The 15,700-nt window shown below is 37.2% G+C and overlaps 1 protein-coding gene across 3 annotated transcripts in view; it reads left to right on the top strand.

The window, feature by feature from the left end:
* Positions 1–15,700, top strand: part of LHFPL6 (LHFPL tetraspan subfamily member 6) — a 231,476-nt gene that overhangs the window by 136,509 nt on the left and 79,267 nt on the right. The window lies entirely within an intron of this gene.

Raw genomic sequence — 15,700 nt, 5'->3', positions numbered from 1 at the left:
TGATGGATTTACAAATGAATTCTACCAAACATTCAGAGACGAATTAGTGCCTATCCTTCACAAACTCTTCCAAAAAATTGAGAAGGAAGGGACAATACCAAACACGTTCTATGAAGCCAATATTACACTAATACCAAAACCGAATAAGGACAACACAAAAAAGGAAAACTATAGGCCAATCTCCCTAATGAACACTGATGCAAAAATCCTCAATAAAATTTTAGCTATCAGAATCCAACAATGTATCCATAAGATAATTCACCACGACCAAGTTGGATTCATTCCAGGGGCACAAGGATGGTTTAACATCCGAAAATCAATCAACGTTATCCAACACATCAACAAAAAGAAATATAAAAACCATATGATAATATCAATAGATGCTGAGAAAGCTTTCGACAAAGTGCAACACCCATTCATGATAAAAGCCCTTGAAATTCTTGGGATACAAGGAACATACCTCAACATCATAAAGGCCATCTATGACAAGCCAACAGCCAGTATCATTCTCAATGGTGAAAAGCTGAAAGCAATTCCATTAAGATCTGGAACAAAACAAGGATGTCCACTCTCACCACTGCTTTTCAATATAATACTGGAAGTCCTAGCCAGAGCAATAAGACAAGAGAAAGACATCCAAGGAATCCAAATAGGAAAAGAAGAAGTCAAACTATCACTATTTGCAGATGATATGATAATATACATAGAGAACCCCAAAATCTCCACAGAAAAACTAATTCAACTCATCAATCAATTCAGTAAAGTGGCAGGATACAAAATCAACACGCAAAAGTCAGTAGCCTTCCTATACACAAACAATAAATCTGAAGAAGAAGAAATCAAAAAAACCACCCCTTTTATTATCGAAACAAAAAAAATCAAATATTTGGGAATAAATCTAACAAAAGAGGTAAAGGACCTATACAAAGAAAACTATAAAACACTGTTAAAAGAAATAGAAGAAGACACAAAGAAATGGAAAGACATCCCCTGCTCATGGATTGGAAGAATAAACATTATTAAAATGGCCATCCTACCAAAAGCAATATACAGATTCAATGCTATTCCAATCAAAATCTCTATGGCATTCTTCAAAGAAATAGAACAATTATTGATGAAATTCATATGGAATCACCAAAAACCCCGAATAGCCAAAGCTCTACTGAAAAAAAGAGAAGGGAATGGAGGCATCACACTCCCAGACTTCAAACTCTACTACAAAGCCATAATCATCAAAACTGCATGGTATTGGAACAAGAACAGACATACAGACCAATGGAATCGAATAGAAAATCCAGAAATAAACCCACAGATTTATGGTCAACTAATCTTTGACAAAGGAGCAAAGACTATGCATTGGAGCAAAGAAAGTTTGTTCAATAAATGGTGCTGGGAAAACTGGGTCGCTACATGCAAAAGAATGAAGCTTGACCACTACCTCACACCATACACAAAAATCAACTCAAAATGGATTAAAGAACTAGACATAAGACCTGAAACCATAAAATACATAGAAGGAAATATAGGCGAAACACTACGGGATTTGCACATCAAAGACATCTTTACAGACACATCACCCAAAGCAGTGATAGTGAAGAGAAAGATAAACAGCTGGGACTACATCAAATTAAAGAGCTTCTGCACAGCAAAAGAGACAATAACAAAAACAAAGAGAAACCCCACCAACTGGGAGAACATTTTTGCACCCAACACTAATGATAAAGGACTGATCACAAAAATCTGCAAAGAGCTGATGAGACTCAGCAACAATAAAGAAAATAATCCAGTCAAAAAATGGGCAGAAGAGCTAAAAAGAAACTTCTCTGAAGAGGAAATGCAAATGGCCAACAGACATATGAAAAAATGTTCAACATCACTTGCAATCAGGGAAATGCAAATCAAAACTACCATGAGATACCATCTCACACCAGTGAGAATGGCACATATTAAAAAAACTAGCAACAACAAATGTTGGCGAGGATGTGGAGAAAAAGGAACTCTTCTGCACTGTTGGTGGGAGTGCAAACTGGTCCAACCACTATGGAGAGCTGTGTGGAGATTTCTGGACCTACTAAACATAGAGCTTCCATATGATCCAGCAATTCCACTCCTAGGTATTTACCCAAAGGACACAGAAACATCAATTCCAAAGAGCACCTGCACTCCTATGTTTATAGCAGCACTGTTTACAATAGCTAAGCTTTGGAAACAACCCAAATGCCCAAAAGTAGATGACTGGATCAAGAAGATGTGGTACATATATACCATGGAATATTACTCAGCATTCAAAAAAGATAAACACATGCAATTTGCAGCAACATGGATGGCGCTGGAAGGGATCATGCTCAGCGAAATAAGCCAAAAAGAAAAAGAAAAATACCGGATGGTCTCACTCATAGCAGGAATCTAGAAAACTTAAATAAGGGACCAGGAAAATGAATATAAGAAAGTGAAAATCAAAATCAACAAAAAACTATGAACCAGAGACACTTTTTGGGGGGTGGGGGGCGGGAGGGGAAGGATTGGGGTCAGAATGGGGCGTTTGCAATTGTATGGGGGAATATAAAAATAAAATTTAATATTTAAAAAAAAAAAAAAAAATAAAACCAACAAGGTAATGATATATTATTCTAATTATGTACTTTTAGCTTCAATTTTAAGAACTTTTTCTACTGACCTTTGTGTCTATTGGTCTTTAGTTCCTTTTCTTTTTTTTTTTTTAAGATTTGTTTATTTATGCAAGCATTGGGTACAGTCAGAAGCGCGGGAGGGTGAGAGAATTCACCAGAGCCAGAGCGGGGAACAGAACAGGCAGACTGACGAAATACACTGCAGAGGGGAGCAGCGGGCACAGCAGGAGAAGTCTGCACGCCATGTGGGACCCTTGCAGGCAGCCAGTTCTCAAAGATAGAAATTTGCATTTTCACTATTTAACATCAATTCTTTATACAGATTTGGGAGTAAAGTCAGAGTTTTGAATAGTCATTTTCTAAGCAGTCATCTGAAGTTTGGAAGAATATAGGTATATTCTATATATTCTATATTCTACATATATAGATATATTTTATATATATAGACTCAGTTCTGCCAATTTTATATATATATAGGCTCAGTTCTGCCAATCACAAATAACCCCTGGGGGGAGACCTGGCATAGGTTGATTAATAAACACCTTGGTGAAGCTGATACTTGTCTAGATGTGAGTTCAAATATCCTAGCAATGACATTTGTCCTCAGGAAGCTTGAGTCTTTATCCTGTTGACTGATAAATTGTTCTTAATCCCTTGTTAACCGTGCTGAGTAAGACTTTACAGCTTTTACCATGTTTAGCCTTTGGCAGTCAAAACTCTATCAACAATCACCTTGCATATATTTGTGAACTTTGTCAATCTCAGAGACATGCATATGTGTACACAGATACACATAACACATAAATTTGATGACATTTCTATGATTGCTTTATTTTTCATGTTTTATTTATTCAACAAAACAATATTAATTGTGTGATTTTATTGTAGTTTAAAAAACAACATGGTAATCTTATTTGCCACTGATGACTGGAACAGATGAAGTAACTGCTTTGTAACATTTGAAAAATACATTACATCTACTATAAGAACTAGCGAGAGACTTGAAAGTCTTGTTCCCTAGTGAATAAAATTAAGTTATTGTTCTCTTAAACCATTTCTCTCTCTTAGGCTTCTGAGCAGGAGTCACTGCTGCTGTGAGAACCTGCTATGCTCTCTCTGAGACATGAAACTTGGAAATTTGGAAAATATGATTGTTAATTTTAAGAAACTGGAAAATGGAGTTTATCATCCAAATGATTTAGTTAATTTACATGGAAAATGATGGTATGGAACAACAAAGACACTCCTGTACATGCAGCTGTCTTAAGCGTGCTGTGGAAACCTCTGTAGTGCCAGGAAAGGCACAGAGCAGGTTTTCTATGATTTGAGCAGACCGATGGGTAAAGGAGAGTCCTGGAGCCCTCAGTGGCTTTCTCAGGCTTTTATTGAGCTTTTACGTACAGTGCAGCAACCAGGTACATGGCAGGCAGGGGTGCTGGGGGGCCAGGAGGCCGCCAGGCCCCCAGGCCCCTGGCAAGTCTTCACTCTGGGCTCTCTGGCTGTTCTTTCTCCCTTTCTTTCTCCTGTTCCCTCTCCTGCCTCTGCTTCCCTTTGGAAGGGAAGTAAACAATACAACTAAATATAACAATGTAACAAAATACAGGTGCTGCCATCAGGCAGGGCAATCCTCATGTCAGGAGGGCAGAAAAGCCTGAAAATCATTTACCCTACAACTGTCACCTTCCTTATTGCCTGGATTCCTCAGTGACACTGCCCCCAAACCCTCCCCACCCCTCTATGGAGAGGCCGGTGCTGCTAGCTAGCCTGAAGCTGCGGCAGGAGGAGAGTCTGAGTACCAGGTCTGCTCAGTGCATCTTATAAAATGATTTAGACATTAAAAAGCTGAAAATAGCTTGACTTTTACCACCGGAATCTCCAAAGTGACAATAATAAGGCGAAAAAGTGAAGGACACTCTACAATGATACAATGATAACATTTATTTTTCCAAATGAGTTTAAATGCCAGTAATTGTATGCATTATGACCTTTTGGATGGAAATATTGTATTTGCACTCTTTAAACTGTATCACCAGGAAGCCAAAAGTGATGACTATGTATAATAATAAATTCATTATATCCACTTAAGGCAGATTTTTAAAGCATTAATGATAATCAGGTGGTGCTAAAATAGAATTGTAGAAAGAAGAGTTTAAATCTTGTATTAAAGTGAACCCAACTCTTACCAGGTGCCCCTTAATTACAACTCTTAAGTACATGTTATAAAGAGAAGAAATAAGAATGCCACTTACTGAGAAGACCAAATGGTGCTGAATTATGTTTTAAAGTATAATCATAAATTTCAATAACCTTGGTTTTATTATTCAGGACCTTTACCCTGTCCTGGAGAGATACAGTAATACACAATGGAAACAGATTAGAAGTTGGTAGCTTGAGATCTAAAGTTCCTTAAATTCTTAATTTTATATCAATTCTTGATTACCCACAGTGATGGAGGGAAACCAGATTGGACCATTCAGAGTTGCTAGTAATTCCAAAATTAACTGTATTTGCGTGTGGCGGGGGGGGGCAATAACTATACCCAGGCATATACACGTAGACCCTCAAAACCTCTGGGCCTGGTCTTGACTTTAAATTTCCCCCAGTTTTTCTGATGATTAATGGTCTAATGTATTAGGTGAGAAATTCTTTTTTTCTAAATATATGACACACATGGCTTGCTTATTGACTTCTCTCTCTAACCATGGTGATTTTGCAGTAGTCCTTCCACATGTCCAATCCACAGACCTGGTTTGGTTTTTTTTTTGTTTTGTTTTTTTTAAGATTTATTTATTTATGCATATAAGAGCTGGGATACAGGCCAGAGGCTTGAGGAATAAGAGGATTAACCAGAGACAGAATGGGGAACAGAACAGGCAGACTGACTGAAATACACTGCTGAGGGGAGCAGTGGGCGAGACAGGAGAGGTCTGCCATGCCATGTGGGTTGCTGCCTGGCGGTTGGGGGATCGAACTGTGCTGCAGAGGCTGCAGATTGCTTCTTAGCGCTGTGCTTAACCCTTTGCGCCACCAAAGAGGCCCCAGATCTGGTTTTGAACTATAAACAATAAATGGCCTGCTGTCCCAGGAAAAACAAACACTAAGTTGAATCAAATATCTACTAATGAGGCAGAAATAGACACACTCCATTCCTAGTTGTGCGACTTGATTTTAACTTTTTGTACATGTTTGTGCTCCCTAACACGTGATATAAGTACTTTTTCCAATGTCATATGCTTTAGTGAAAACTAGCAAAATCATTTTTTATAAAATCTAAAAAAAAAATTGGTACTATAAAAAAATACGTAAAAAATTTTATTTGCTTTACAAGATAAAGGCTTCTGTATTGTTAGATGAAAGATACTGCATGAGTTTAAATGCACGTCATGATATACTTCAAGGCTTACAACAAAAATACTACATAAGCCTAAAATTGATGTATCTAAATCAGTGTTTCTTAATTAATCTGATGCTGCCTTTTTATTGCACGCATGTACACACAGTGAAATGTTGCATACTTTATTTGATTAATTAAACTAGCCGTATCGTAAGTCATAACCACAAAGTCATCACTTAAATGCAATTCTTCAAGTAAAGTCAGTGAAAATGTATTCCCTTAGATGGAAGAATGACCAGCTTCCAGGGTAAAGCCAAAAAAGACCAGCCTTGTATGTTTCTCTGCCCAGTGTACGTAGGTGAGAGAAGTCAGCAGGCTTCTCTTTATCCTAAATGTCCATAAAAAGCTTTTGAAAGGTCAGGATTCCGGGGAGACTTCTTTGTTGCTGGCATCTCGGTTTTCCCCAGGCTGTCTTTGGCACACACATTTATTGCTTTTCTGCAGAGTAGCAATAAGGTTATATTCTCTAGGGGGAGAAAACTGGGACAGATGGACAAAGCTGGATCAGAATGACAGAACAGGGCCAGCTAGGCAACGGGTGGACCTTATAAAGTGAAAAGGACTCATATCCTAAATTATAATTGAATGGTCTATCCTATTAATAAAACCAATAGATATCTCTGTTTTTAACTTCTGCTTAGATGAGCTGATTGCTATTCCTGCTGCTCTTTCTTTTACTTGAATTACAGTCAAGATCTTAACTCCAGTATTTGAAGGGGAGAGTTAAAGAGACTGCTGAAGAAGAGTGTGTGTAAGACCTGGGCCATATCAAAGCCCTGTACAAAGCCCCCCTTGTCACCTTATACTTCAGTAGACATATGAGACAACACTGGTATTGTAAAAAAGAAAATGGGGGAGCATCTCCTTACCGATTTACTTTAGGCTTTAAGAAGTTATTTTAATATTGACACCTGTGTTTTTACTCTGCATTAACCAAAATGTGTGACTCCTTTGCCTTCTGTAAATTAAAGAAAGCATTTTTGAATTTGACAATTTGTACCAAAACGTGGGTTAACTGGTTTAGAATGTTAAGTTTCTCTTTGAAGGGCAAACGTTTAAAGTCTACTAGTACTCTCTAATCCGGGCTGGCGAGAGATTGTTTTTCAGCACACTTCACTGTGTTGATTTTCATTTTCTGTGAAGCTGTGTCTGGATTAAATCTCAGGTACCCTGTGGATTGCCTCACTTCCCCTCTACAGCCCGGTGGGGAGTGGGACCAGCTGGTGTAATTCTATTGACCTCTTTAAAGCTCTGTTTTGTACTTTTTTTTTTTTCCAACTTGCTGTCACTGAATATAACACATTTTCTATAGAAAGGTTTTGTTCCTTTCATGTGCAGGGGTCCTCTGGGGGCACCACGAAGTTCACATCCATGCAGGTCATGGCCCTTATCCAAAAATATTTCTTAATCTATTCTCAAGAGAGAACAGTGCGCACGCGCACAAGTGCGCGCGCGCACATACACGCACACACACACATACACACACTTCTGTAGTCTCATGCTTCTGTTTTTTATACTTTTATTACTATACGTAGTTAGGATTTTTCTCCTAAATTTTAATAGATGTGTTTGAATATTCCTGAATCTTTAAGACTATTCGTTGCAGGGTATATCCTGATAAAGCTAAAAATAAACAGAAAAATAAAACTTAGTTGCTTAACTCTACTTTTTGATCCTTACTCGAATGAGAACATTTAGAGACATATATTAATAGAATATGCAAAGAATTAAACTACCATTATACTAATATGCCTGGTTATAAACAGCTTTATGTATTTTGAAAATGTACTACTTTAATCTTTTGAATAACGTGTTTTGGTACAAAACAATCTTATTTGATAGTCTAAAAAGCCACCATGGTATAACTGCTTCTTGTGAATAACTTTCTCTCTATGGATAGTTTATATAATAGGTTGAATGCCGGTTATTTCTCAGAAAAGATGATCTGTTATTATCAATTTTGATCTTCTTAAATTGAAAAGCATATACCCAGCTTTTAAAGTAATCTACTTATAATAAAATTAAAACACCATTGGGTCTTTTTCTTTTTCCATTGTTAATCACTTAATATCTTAATTGTTGCAGAATAAAATAAATTTTGTGGAGTTTTTGTGATTTTTTTTAAACCATAGATACAAAAGTAAACCTTAATTCCTTCCATTGTGTGCAAATTATGCATTACTACACCCACCCCCTCTTATTAAATAAACAAACATACACGATGGAACTCATGACTGGGAGAAAAACCTGAAAATTTATACTTCAGCTTTGGTGCAGATATTCTGGGTGATCATAAGCCAACAAATAGCTGTTATCTGTGTAGTAGACATAAAATACTACACAATACTGTTGTGAGCTAAAATTGAACTCTTCATGGTGAAATTGCCGTAATTGAGCACCCTACTGTATGATCTTTCAAACATCAACTTTTTTCATCACTACAGTTTCCATTAGAACATTAACCATAATTTTCATTCCAGGGTCCCCACTATGTAATTACTTTGTGCTTATAATCTGATTTAATTTATAATTGGCCTCAGTAAAATATAATATGGAGAAGATAAACATAAAATGGTCCATAATGCTTTGAAATGTAAGCTGTTAGTGACAGCCATATGAAGTTGTCAATAGTTGACTGCTTTTTGACCTTAAAAAATGGCGTCCACTTAAATCATAGCTACCAAAACACTATTTAATGGGTCAAATCAAGAAGGCACCTACTGAGGGCTTCCAGGACAAAGGTTAATGCAGTGAAATGAGCTTGGACATTGGAATAAATCAAGCTTGTGTTTCTCTCCAGGCTCAAGTCTTGAAATTCTACACTTAAGTCTAACCTTTCCTGAGTCCAGCTTTCTCCTTGATAAAATGGTGATAACCAGACCTATCTCCCCCCCTCCCCTTTTTAGAAACAATGTACAAAAAAGACCTGGCATAGTAAATAGAAATTAATATATAAACAATGAATAACATTTTAAAAGATTATTTCTGTATTTCAGATATTATGCTGAATTTACAAAGTATGTGAATAATTGAAAATTGAATTTAGGTACCATTAGCTTCATTCTTAGTATCTTAGCACCTCTCTGAATAGATACCTACACCCACCTCCACATACAGACAGCATTTTGAAGCTTTTTTATATGGATACCTTTCTAAAATAAATTAGTAATTTTATGACTTGTTTGTACTAACCACAGAATATGAACTTTCTGGGGTGAACCATATGTTAGAATGACTGTTAATTCTTCCATCATGCATATAATACCTTAATGCCAGCGGGACTTGTTGAGTTGATTTAGGTCTCACTGTTGTTTTCCAGGGATACTTTGCTTTTGGACGTTTCAGTAGGTATCCTTCTTTCTTCGTTGCTATGGCCATCACTTCTTTCTTCTTTCCTGGAGGCTATAGCAAGTCCTAATCCCACTTACTCATGGCTTGTAATATTCTTTGGATTTAGAAAATAGGTCACCAAGCTTGTTAGACTTTTCGGTAAAAAAGTAAAAGCCAGTAATATATGATGCTGTTGTCAGAATCTCTCCTCTGAGACACAGCAGAGAGTTTTGTTACCTGAATTTTGTGACTTGACTCATTGGTTCTTAGCTATTTGCAGACACATTGGATTGCCAGGTAAATATTTATGGATACGTGAGATGTTACAATAAGGAAACAAAGATGGTAAATCTGATCCAGAGATGATAGAAATTACCCAATTATGCTATTTTAATTTGAAATTTCCTTTGTTTCTTTCACCTCAGAACCAATTGAGCCCTTAGTGATTAGCCTTGGGTGATCGTGACAATTAAATAAACAGGATATAAAAAACAAATGGAGTACTTTCTCTTGGTTGGGATAATACCATTTAATTTTCACGTTAATGGTAACTACAGAAATGAAGATATAGCTATTTAGTTTACCAGATAAAATTAAAGGTAGGATAATATATTAATTTAAGACTCATTTTTAATTATTATCTTTCAAGTGAATGTTACATATTTCACAATCATGATATTCTTAAACAACAAAACTGTAAATTAACTTTTGTAAATAGTACTATAGAAAAATTGTGGTGCTCATAACTTTGAAAAAATACTTTTCCTATACACATTGGATTTTGCATAATTCTATTAGCATGTCCATTCACACTCCCAACTATGACATATAAGGAAACATGGATTACAACTGAAGCCTTCTCTATAAGTAAAATTTTGTTTACAAACTTGTCTAATTCAGAATTAGGTATTAATTTCTTGGGTCTGGCATTAAAATACATTTGCAACATATATCTTTTCAGTAATACTTAAAATACTTAAACTACCATAAAATATAGCAGGGAATATTACCACTGGTCATTTGGTCCAGAGGGTCAGTTTCCAGTTGATGTATTTCTATGAGAAGTAAAGATATCAAAGGCCCTTGGAAAACTTCTCCCTTTGACTGTAAGGTAAACAGCATCTCTCGGCTCTTTTTAAGCTGCAAACTAGAATTATGGCTCCGTTTTTGCATTCACATGGTTGAAGCAGCTTTAGGAGGTATGCCCGTGTGGAGATCAGTGTTTCCCAGAGCAGATCATTTTGAATGCATTTGCTCACATGGTTTTGCCAGCTGCAATCGGCCAAGTTTCCCTCAAGCTCCTTTCACTACAAATCTAATCCTATTAGTCTTGTCCCTTAAAAAAAAGAGCATTACTCTTCTTTTTTGTCCTAAAATAAACTCATTAAGGAATTTATTATAGTGTTCCAGTAAATGATTTCTGTTACAGGCAGTTTAAATATTTCCAATTGATCTTGTTGGATCAGCATCAGTAAATTAGAATCCATCTCCGTTATGAATATAGAGTTCTCTCATGAATGATAGTTTGAACAACCAAAAATTCCATTAAAAAGAATTATAGCCATGTGATTTTTCTTACAAGACTTTACCATATCTAAATCTAGAGTGACCACAGACTTTGAGATGGCAGTTTTGCACATAAATTTGTATACTGTTTACAGGAAATGAAAGTAGAGATTTTAAAAAATGAAGCAAAGATGACTTTCTAGTGTGTCAAATGTTTGGTTTTACTTTTTATAATTAACAGAATTTATCCAGTGTGCCATATTCCTTACCTAACAATGTTTCCGCTTCTTCAGAGTACATTTGCTATTTTGCACTTTTCTACATTTTTCTATATATGAATAAATGTGCATAATCACCAACAAGCAGGGCTCCTACATGGAAGTGCTGGAACTCAGAACATTATGTTAGGATGTTTAAGATCAAAGGCCATTTAACTAAAAATATACACTGAAAAACACTTTTATAAAACTTAGTCATCTGGGAGAACATTATCTCCATGAAAATACAGACTTCTGAATTAAATGCAACCAACAGATCTGCTCTGAAGCTCTATAGTTTGGGATCTACACCATCCTACCACTCCCAATAAGTGGGAGAGGAGATTTCCCTCAGTTTAAACGTGTGATTACCATGGCCAAGGGCCTGCTGGCCTCGTGGAGGAGGTGGAGAGTTCGGAAATAGGGCGGGGCCCTATTACAGTAAGGGCAGGAGGGTGAAGTTAGGGGATTTGGGCTGAAGGTGGCAGAATGGAAACGCAGCCCCAGATGGCGTCCCCTTCTCTTATCCTTTCTGTTTCCCACTTTCTAGCCTTTTCAAAATTACCAAGAGTTTATGGGGGTGGAAAAGGGCAGTGGCCCACAAATTAAACTAGGTAGAGGATGCAATGCTTTCTTCTTCCTTCCTTCTCTTTTCCTTTCCTTTACTGCAAGAGCCTAACCTTCAAGTGCCTGGTTTAGAGGAGAAATAGGGGGTGGGACTGACCCTTGTGTGAGGAACTCACTTAGTGTGATGTTGAAGGCCTGAAGTACAGAAGCAACAAGGTAAGGGAAGGAGAGTCTTCTGTCACGTGCTTGGGTTTATAGATCTTATGGTTTGTGTGTGTGGTCCTATTGCTTTTCATTTAGGACACACTGCCATTCATGGGACACTCTCCAACTCAAGAATTCATGTCTGATTTTTGACTGTGGGGTGGGTTTAATGAATCTGATGATAAATTGGTGCTTGGACCACAATTATTTTAAAGATCATGATTCCAGGATAGATACCATATTCAGGAATTAGCATTATTACTGCAAGAGCACATCAAAATAAGATTATATTTTTCCTTTATCAGTTTAGGGCTACCCAGAGGACCTGTACTATTGCTAAATGGTGGCATACTTATCACAAAAAAATCAGTGCATATTAACTCTATGCTCCTAATAAGGGTCAGTTCAGATTCGTAAAGTGAAAGGATTTGGACTGTAATTTGTTCACTTAATAGTTTGTGGCTAATTAACTAACTTGGATAGAAATCAGTCCTCAAGAGCTTAAGGTCAGAGGTTTAGTTTCCCTGTGGACTAGTTTATCTTCTCTGTTTCGTGGTCATTGATTACACTCCTAATCCCTATTCAGGTGACTTGCAAAGTTATTTTACTGATTAAGGAGAGTTGAGCATGAATAAATCAAAGCAAAGCCATTAACAGAGCAAAATTATTACAAGTGCTTGGCAGGTCAAAATGGCACCCTAGTTTTATGATAGTGAAGTTTGTTGTTGTGGACCTAAATGAAAACCCCAGCTTTACCACTTTATTAGAATACTTAGGGCAAGTTGTTCCATGTCTCTTAATCATAGTTTCTCTTTCTACAGAATGAGGATGATATCATCCTTATGGGAAAATTCTGAGGATTATTAAGATGTTAGCCAGTACACACAGAATGGAAGATGACCATCTGGTTTATTCTGGAGTGTGCTTTCCCAGAATCTCTTCTCGTCCCTCCATGCTTTGCTGCTACAGATAGTATCTGTTCAACCCACATGCCCAGCCCTAGTTCAGGCAACTGCTGTCTGAAGCCATAAACCAGGGCAGGTTTCCTGTGAGAATGTGTCCAATAATTTCACTTATTTAATAACTCTTCAAAGGATTCTGAGTGGTGGGTGTTAGACAGCACAAGTAGAGAATGGGAGTCTCACAGAAATTGATGTAAAAGAGGAACTGCCTGCTTTGTTGGAAGACATTGCAGGGATGGGCTTAAAGTTGTGTCTACATTTCCATGTTTCTTCTACTTTATCAGGGCCTTCCCGTTACTTCTAGGCCTAAAGTCATTTTCAAGTTTGTGTTCCTAGGTAACTAACTACTCTGCTCTTTTTCTTATTTGTAAATTTTTTTATCTCCTAGGAGAAGGTTGGAAGTAATAGGGACCATAAAGAAGACTTGGCAGACAAATTATAAATAAGATCAATAAAAATATGATGGAATGATGCTTTTAATCCTCCTTCTAAGATTATTAGCTCTTTTTTTGTGGCGAGAAAAATGCAAATGTGATGCTAATTATGAAGATCCATCTGTTATACTTAAAGTGCTATAGAAAAAATGCCTAAGTTTAAAGCTGTTCTACAATACTTTGCCATCTTTGAAGACCCATTTTGGAGAGGCCGTTTTCCTTTCAAAAAACTTTAAAGTCCTTTAAGGGAAGAGGTCTTCGTGAAGGATTCTGAGGTGCCATTTAAAGAGGCCATGTTATTCTGCCTGGACCACATTTTGTTTGTTTTATTTTGCAGTAAATATGTGGGCTGTACCAGATACATATTTATGGATAATTCAATAATGATTTGGAAGAGACTGTCCAATAAATTATGAAACATGAGTATTAGGTGACTATCAGCCTCTGAATACTTACTGAGAATATTTGTCTCTTTTAATTTCCTACCTGGCAGGGATTCCAAAGAATATTTTAACAAATATTTATTGAAATATGCTCTGTGTAGAACTGGGCACTCTCCTATTAGTTTTGGTAAGGTCCAGCTTAATAACTGGATGAGTAATTAATCTGACCTCTCATTTTAATTTGTAACTGGAGAAATTACCTTTCAATGAGCCTTTACCAAGTCCTGAGTGCAGGATCTTCTCTAAGTACTGCTGAATCCCCAGATCCATCTTCATAACCCATTTCATTTGTCATGTGGCATCATACCTAGAGAGAGGGGTCTGCAAGCCATTGAGGTAGAAGCACCAGGGAACAACACTAGAGATGGTTTGCAATTTGAAAAATAAGAGAGTGCGGGTGGCAGTTCAAGAGCTGAGCAAAAAGGGCCAGGCACACTAAAGGCAGAAGTCCATGGAAAGAAACTGAGTTGTCCCCACATTGGCCCAAAGCAGGGCCAATGAGGCCTGAAAACCTGCCACAAGTCTAAGGCACCTTCTGGTGGGGACCCATAGGAAAGAGACAGAAGGGGCTCAGCACATCTGGGACAAAAGGAGCAAAATCAAAATTAAGATAAACACTGCCATTGTCAACCTCCCCAAAGTTCTCTCACCCCCATCTGTTTCAAGTGGCTCCTTCCTTATCGCACAAGTCCCTAGTCCAAGTCTACAGCTGAGAACAAGCACAGCTTCTTCTCATGTTTCTCTGCCCCAGGTGTCTCCTGCAGGTCTGCTTCTTGCTCTTCATTCTGCTTCCTTCCTTCTTCCAGTCTCCTCTCTAACTTCTCCTTGCTCAACTCCACCCTCCCTTGGGTGGGGCAGGGAACCTGGAACCTCCCCTTTCCCTGGGGACCACTCTGTAACACAACCCTCTATAGTTACACTCATCACTGAGAAAATACAGTCAGGAAAGATAAAAGCCCTTGGACAAAGTCACACTCAGCTAGTCGCTAGTAGATATCACATCAATTGCATTTCCTGATGTCCAGCTTCAGGCATGTTACCTTCTTCCTTTTGTCTCTGGAGGCAATAGATGCCTACACTGACCTTGTAGCATTTCCAAAGTTTTGGTTAAAGTGATATTTTAAAGATGAACACAGATCTTTCTGGAAGATCCTGGAAAAGGTTTCTTTTCATGGAAACATTGTGTTTTCTTCTTCAAGTTTGTTTGAATTTCATTTTTCTTTTTTTTTTTTTGTTATGATAAAATGTTTTTACTAGTTCATCTTGAGGTCTTATATATTCAAATAGAATTGGTAAGGAGACTTTTCTTCCTGAAAACTGCATAAATATAAGGAAATCTAACATGAAGTCTGCATAGTGATAATCTTTAATATGCTAAATCATGCTACTTAACATATTTGTGTTTTTAATTAACTTTTAAATTGTATCACGTTTGGTTTACAACACTGTATGAGTTGGGGATATAAGTTCACACCTCTTAAAATGTCTATTGCTATACCACACCTACCAACTGAGCAAATTCTGAATTTAATAAATGAGAAAATTTAAGCAAATGTATTGAGAAGGTCTCTTTTTTCCCCATATCAAAAACACCAACTGGGGCGGGGCAATGTATAAAACAACTACTTTGTACCCACAAATTGCTGTTTCAATCATAATTTTCAATCCCTATGGCAATGATGATCTTGGTCCTTCATTTTCCTGACTTCCGGATTAAGTCAGAACCTAATAACCAACTCATGTAAGCAAGCACCAAGAAGGTGTGTAACTGGAGATTGTAAATAAAATTAAAGGAAGGGTTCAGGTATTTGGCCTCTCCTTTTGAAACAAGGATATACTGTACTCCCCAATGCTCTGGTTTCATTAAAAGCATGATAAAGCAATGAAGTTGACAAATTTATCTTCAGGCTTATCCCCCTCCACCATTCTCCTCCACATTCCTTTCTTCTTTATGAGGTGTGATGCATCATCAC

Source organism: Talpa occidentalis, unplaced genomic scaffold, assembly GCF_014898055.3.
Source record: "Talpa occidentalis isolate TD23 unplaced genomic scaffold, MPIMG_talOcc4v2.1 talOcc4.5, whole genome shotgun sequence".
NCBI lineage: Eukaryota > Metazoa > Chordata > Mammalia > Eulipotyphla > Talpidae > Talpa > Talpa occidentalis.
The sequence above is the reverse complement of the archived record's forward strand: the minus strand, read 5'-3'. Positions and strand labels throughout refer to the sequence as shown.